This window comes from Corvus brachyrhynchos, unplaced genomic scaffold, assembly GCF_000691975.1.
Source record: "Corvus brachyrhynchos isolate BGI_N302 unplaced genomic scaffold, ASM69197v1 scaffold116, whole genome shotgun sequence".
NCBI lineage: Eukaryota > Metazoa > Chordata > Aves > Passeriformes > Corvidae > Corvus > Corvus brachyrhynchos.
The window spans coordinates 13711133-13717420 of NW_008240221.1; positions in this window are offsets into that span (position 1 = coordinate 13711133).

Sequence of the window (6288 nt, forward strand, 5' to 3'; positions counted from 1 at the left end):
TGTCATAGAGCTCAGGGAGGGACAGAAGCTGAGGAAAGCTGCAAAAGCCTCCATTTGCAAATTACTCCATTTCCTCAAAATTTCCCTATGGCAAAAGGCAATAACCTGTTTGAGAGTCGCAGGGAGAGGATGGCAAGGTGCAGGTTGAAGGCTGGGGGAATTTTTTGCCTGAGTGACTTGAGGTCTTCACCTCATCACCTTTGCTCTAAAAACTCAGGTCAATATTTATAGAAAATACAAAGCCAAATGCAGATATCTGACGTTTCTAAAAGTTCCCAGTAAGACATAGCTGACTTTACAACATTTTTCCTACCAACAGCATCATGGAATCCTAGAAAGGGCTGGTGCTTGCTGGCATTACTCCTGATATATTTGGGTAGTGTAGGAGATGCTTAGCAGTGAGCATGGATTATTTCCCTGCACACCATGAGACAAGAAGTGATTAAAAATTATTGAAAATGGGCTGTCTTTAATAATCTCATGCATGCTTTCTGCTACACTACCCCTGTGGGGAGTTGGGCTCAGTGAGATGGAGAATTGTTTTACACACTCCCTGTATTTTTCTTACAGAATTCTGTGAGAACGTCCATAAGATCTGAGACTATCTAGATCTCTAATTCATCTTCAAAACTGTTAATATCTGAAAAAATTATTCAAGATTATGCCACAGTCTCAGGGGTGAAAAACCTGTTATTTAGTTTAGGATTTGGACCTAAATGCGTTTTTGTGTTTGTGAGTATTATTCCTTCGAATATGTAATTCTGTGGTTGAAAAAAACACTGCCTTTTGGATTTGCTTTGTACAGCTGGCTCTGGTTGATAAATGAGGTTCTTCACAGGATGGAGAGCTGAGAGCTCACACTGCAAATTCCCCACAGGCCTGTGCTCAAGCTGATGAGAGGGTGAAAATCCATGACTTTAAAAGGACAGATTCCATTATATTTGCACCTTCAGAGTCTGTCTTGTAGGTAAAAAGAAAGTGTGAATGTGCTGAGCAAGATGACTTTGACTTTTAAAAACAGCTTTTATCCAGGTCACGCAAAGAGCTCAAAGTTTTACCTGGGTGCTGCTCCCTGACCACAGGGATGCTCACCCTGTCCTGGGCTCCTCTTTGGCTTCACACAGGAGTACACAAGACTGAAGAACACACAGTGTTCTCCACACGTGACAGAGTCAGCCTCTGAACAACACCTATTGCCAAAGGTGTTCAGCTCACGCTGAGGAAAAAAAAAGTGCTTCAGAGATGGTTTTTAGCTCTGCACTGAGTAGACTGAGTAAACAAGCTGAGAACTGAGAAGAACCTAAAACCACAGCCCATCTGAAAATCTACCACAAAGCTCCTGCAGTGACAGAAGCAGCAAACAAAAGGGTAGAAGCAGCCAGTCCACACTACAGCCAGAAAACACTGAACAAGGACTCAAAACCAGTTTTCATCTCAAATTCAACACTGTCAAAAGATACAAAAAATTTTTGCTGACTTCTCATTATAAAACTGCTTCCAGTTCTTTTGGTGGACTATTTTGGAGGGGGTGAAGCATTCTTCTGCTCCCCCCAGAAAATTCCTTTTTTTCTGATAATAAAAGAACAAATCTCAAAATCATTTAGGTTTTTTAAACAAATGTTATGACTTCTTTGTAAACAAAATGATTTTATTTTATTCCATTCCATATTGTTTTAATATTTCCATATTCTTGCACATCATTTCCATTCTTAAAATCCTTCAATCTGCCTTTAGGGAAAATTTTTTTGCCTTTACCTCAGCCTCTCTGAGAAGCTACTGTATGTATCTTTGATGACAAAAAAAAAAGAAATTAATTTGGGTTTCCTCATCTTTCTTAGATGATTGCAGGCAACAAACAATTGCATTGCTCTGGGGCCCCAGCCATACAAGCTCTAACAGATACCACATCTTTGCTGCTGGCCACAAATTGGGAAATTTTAATCCTGTCAAAGGCATTTCGCTTAATTGGTTCAGTGGTTTATTTTAAATGGCTCTACATATCCAAAGCCTTATAAAGATGTTAACAAAAATAAATTATTCCAGGCACAGCCTCCATTGATACTGCATGCAGTATTTTAACTGCACAAAGGCTGTGCAGTGTATTTTGACACATGTTGACCTACACAAACCTTTAAGTCTCGTGATAAAGCCAAAGAATAAATGTACAACTTCCTACCTTTACAGCTCCTTACTAAAAAAAAAAAAAATTCAGTTACTACACTGAGAGACATGTTGCTAGAGAAAACAAAATCATAAACTTCATCTAAAAGCTGAGATGTGCAACCTGAGACAGACCAACCCTCACCAGGATACTTCAGAGGCAAAAGCTTCCTCAAAACTCATGGGATTGGTGTCTTTCAGACACCTTTCATCAGAAGCAACACAACCAGAATGACACAAAATTATTAACTAACAATAATTCTGCAAGAAGAGAAGGTTGTGTGGAGCCTTCTTTTTCAGGAACTGCAATGGCAGGACTGCAGTAATGGGTACAAACTGAAAGAGAAGAAATTTAGATTGGATATTAGGAAGAAATGTTTCACTGTCAGGGTGGTGAGGCCCTGGCACAGGTTGCCTGGAGAAGCTGTGGCTACCCCATCCCTGGAAGTGTCCAAGGCCAAGTTGGACAGGGCTTGAAGCAACCTGGGATCGTGGAAGGTGTCCTGCCCACAGCAGGGTGTTGGAACTAAATGATCTGTAAGGTCCCTTCCAACCCAGACCATTCCACGATTCTAATTTAGGATTTTAACCAGCAAAACGGGAAGCATTCCTTTAGAAAAAAGGAATCACATATTCATTTGGAGAATCACATTTTCCATGTTTATTCTTCATAAACACTCCAAATTGAAGCATCCACCATAGAGGCTGCCTTCTGCAGCTGCTACACAACTGCAGCACTCCAGATCATGTGGGAGAGCTCCTTTTTCCTTTTAGGTTTTCACACATTCATTACAGGAAGAAGACCCAAATTCCTTTAACACAGCTTGTAACCCGAAGGGTGCATTTGTGTACTAAATTAATTCTTCTGTCTGCTTCCAATAGTGGAAATCAATACAAATTCAATACTACAAGTCCTCTTCTGAAAGGGAAAAGACAGGTCAATCCATCAAAAGAAGCTTGAAAGGTGGTTTGATCACAGAAGAGAAGGCTCTCGTTAATCCCAGCAGTTACTTCTGTCTTAAAATATAAAAGCTTAAAAAAAGTATCAGTGAGCCTTTTCCCAAAAGCAGACATTTTCAAGAAACTTAGGGCTTGGCAGTTCATTTTAAAAGGAATTTTAGTGCCAATCAGCACACTTTAAAGTCAGCCTTCAATTCTTGTCTTCAACAGATCTTTTGACAGAGCCTGACACACATTATACTCCAGGAGCTTTACAGCTTATTGATAAAGAAGTAAAAATCCTCTATTCCACTGCCCTGTCCCTCCTCTGCCTTGCAGTGCCTGCACTTGAGGCACAGCAGATAACCAGGGGATTTCTGCTGCACCTCTCCAGCTGCCCAGATGAATCCCCTGGGCTCTCGGTAGCAAGCAGGGATTAAGACAAGATTTTGTAACAATGCAGAAGAAATCCAGGCTGTCCCAGAGCTCCCAAGCCAACCATCTCAGCAATGTGGGAGATTTTCAGCTGCAGCATGACAGAAACAAGGATTGCATGAGTAACTGTCATTACCTAGGGAAAAAATTGATCATTTACTGTGGAAACATCAGAAAGGCACACAACAGGGTGAGGGATCTGATGGGATTTAAACAGGCCAAGGGTACCCCAAGCCCAGCCCTGCTCCTTTGTAACACAAAAATCAGGATGAAATATTGACATCAGTGGTGCATTTCTGGAAGAAAAACACTCTAAGAGCAAGGATGTGGGCCGAATATATTGCTAATGAGCAGCAGGGAGTAATAAAGGGTTGGCACTGATGCAAGTATACTGAAAGAAATGCCCCAGCTTCCTTTTTCATACAATTGCCATCAGAGCCAGCCAGAGCAGAGAGCTCTGCCTGGAGATGGCCACCTCTAATCCCAGAAATTCACATTCGGCTGCTGCTATCAATACTGCAGTGGGAAAGACAGCCTGGGACAGGGATCAAGGGACCATTTCACAGGCTGGGGATCTGCCTTCACACCACTGCACAGAGCCCAGTAATTGTTTACTGAAAGCCTGTTTAGCAACATCAGGCTAAGGAAAACTCACTGCTTCTCAAAACACTCACTCCTCTATTAACTTATCCTTCTTAAACAAGGGTATTTAAAGCCAAACTCAAGCTAAATATAGCTCCATCTTCCAACAGCCCAGTAATTGCAACAGTCTGCTGTTCCCTGCCCAGAGAAGCTGCAGCATGAATAGGAATTGTATTATAAAACTCAATTTGCAGTGCCCAAGGGTTGGAATGATCTTGCTGATCAATCCATTGTTCAACACTTAATCCTCAAACAGCCCAAAGAGATGATTTATTACTGGTCCCAACCTGAAACAAAAGTACCCAAAGGGTACTCACACATCTTACATGCGTGTTAAAGAGCTGTAATTAAAGATTGATGCTTAAGTAAGCAAGAGAGCACTGGGCTTTTCAAGTTTAGCACTGCTGAGCAAACAAAAGTGCCTTTCCCTTGACTGGCTGCAGTTAAGTAAATAAATAGACCTCGGATGATGTTTTCCAGTTGTGAAAAAGAATGGCCTTAGCACATGGCTGCAGTAATTAGTGACAGATGAACTATTTTTCTCAGATCAGAAGGGACATGCACCTTTTCCCAAAGCCTGAAGTAGCCCCAGGGTGTCACTGGAGCCAGGCTGGGTTTCAGATACAACAGGAAGCTGAGGGGCCTGAAGGAACACAGAGTGTCCAGCCACATCTGACCAGACACACACATTGCATGTAAACAAGTTCACAAGCTTTACACCATTAGAAAGGTTTCTCTGTCATGCCCAGATGGAAGTTATTGAAGAAAAACACCTCAAACCAGAGTGTTCAGAGAAAAAACATGGAAAGATTTCACTACATTAAAATCTAACAGGGAAGTTAAAATTCTAAACAACTCCAATGGCATTTTACAGAATCACAGAATGGGTCAGGTTGGACAGGACCATCAAGCATCATCCAAGAGGACACTGTACAGGACTGTGTCCAGACAGTTCTGGAATATCTCCAGTGAGGGAGACTCCACACCCTCCCTGGGCAATCCATTCAGTGCTTGGTCACTGCACAGGAAAGTTCTTCCTCAAGTTCAGCTGGAACCTTCCATGCACCAGTATCCATTTGATATTGATTGTGCCCCCTTGAGAGAGAATAAAAACAAAAATAATCTGCTTTATAATACAGAATATGTTAGAAATTGTAAACTACATAATCAGCATTGTCTGGCCTGCAGGATACAAATGGGATATCTGACCTGGGGGGCAGGGAAGGGGAATACTGGTGAGTTTAGAATTTTGACCTGATGGCATTCAGATTTCTGTGCTAAAAATATATTCCCATAGTGCTGTTGGCCTAAACAAAACCACTGAAATGAGCCAGAGAAGGAGGCAGTGCTCCCAAAGGGCCCTTTCCTGGGAGCACATCCACCAGGGATTTTAGGAGCATCCTCACTGTGGGGCAGGAGGTGAAATAGTGCTGCATGTCCCAAACTGTGCTTTCCCCTGAAATGAGACTTAGCTTTGGGAGGACATGGCCCTACAGACCCTGTTTGTGTAGCCACATGCTTGGCCACACAAGCAGTGCTGGAAGCCTATGGAAAGAAATGGGATGTGCAATGAATTGTGACACCTTGGCAAGGAGGGCACTGGGGGTTTTCAGGTCTCACCCCTTTGACAGGCAAGGTGGAACAGCTCCAGTCAAGCTCCTGCACATCAAGGGGTCCAACTATCCCACACAACACTGACATTTATTAAGCTGTTGCTACACAGATAATTTGGGAAACTGGCAGAATTCCAGCTCTGGTGATTCCCTCTCCTCAGCTGCAATTAAAGCTGGGCTGTCAGCCCATGGCATTCAGAGAAATACCAGTTTACAGCCTGCAAAAGACAGCTACAGCTTTCACCCCTCAAATATACTTATTCATGAAATGCTCCTGCATAGTTTAAGTTTGGGGAATTAAAAATAGAAGTTCAGTGCTCCTCCTCATCCTGGACCATGAACTGGTTCTCTGTAAAGCTCCCCTACCCCTGTTATTTTTAAATACCTAAATGACCATAAAACACAGGGGAAAACAGTGATATGTGCCAGGTGCTGAAAATACGCACCACGCTTCAAGCACCTTTTGATAAACAGCAAATGAAACAGATTCCTTTCATGG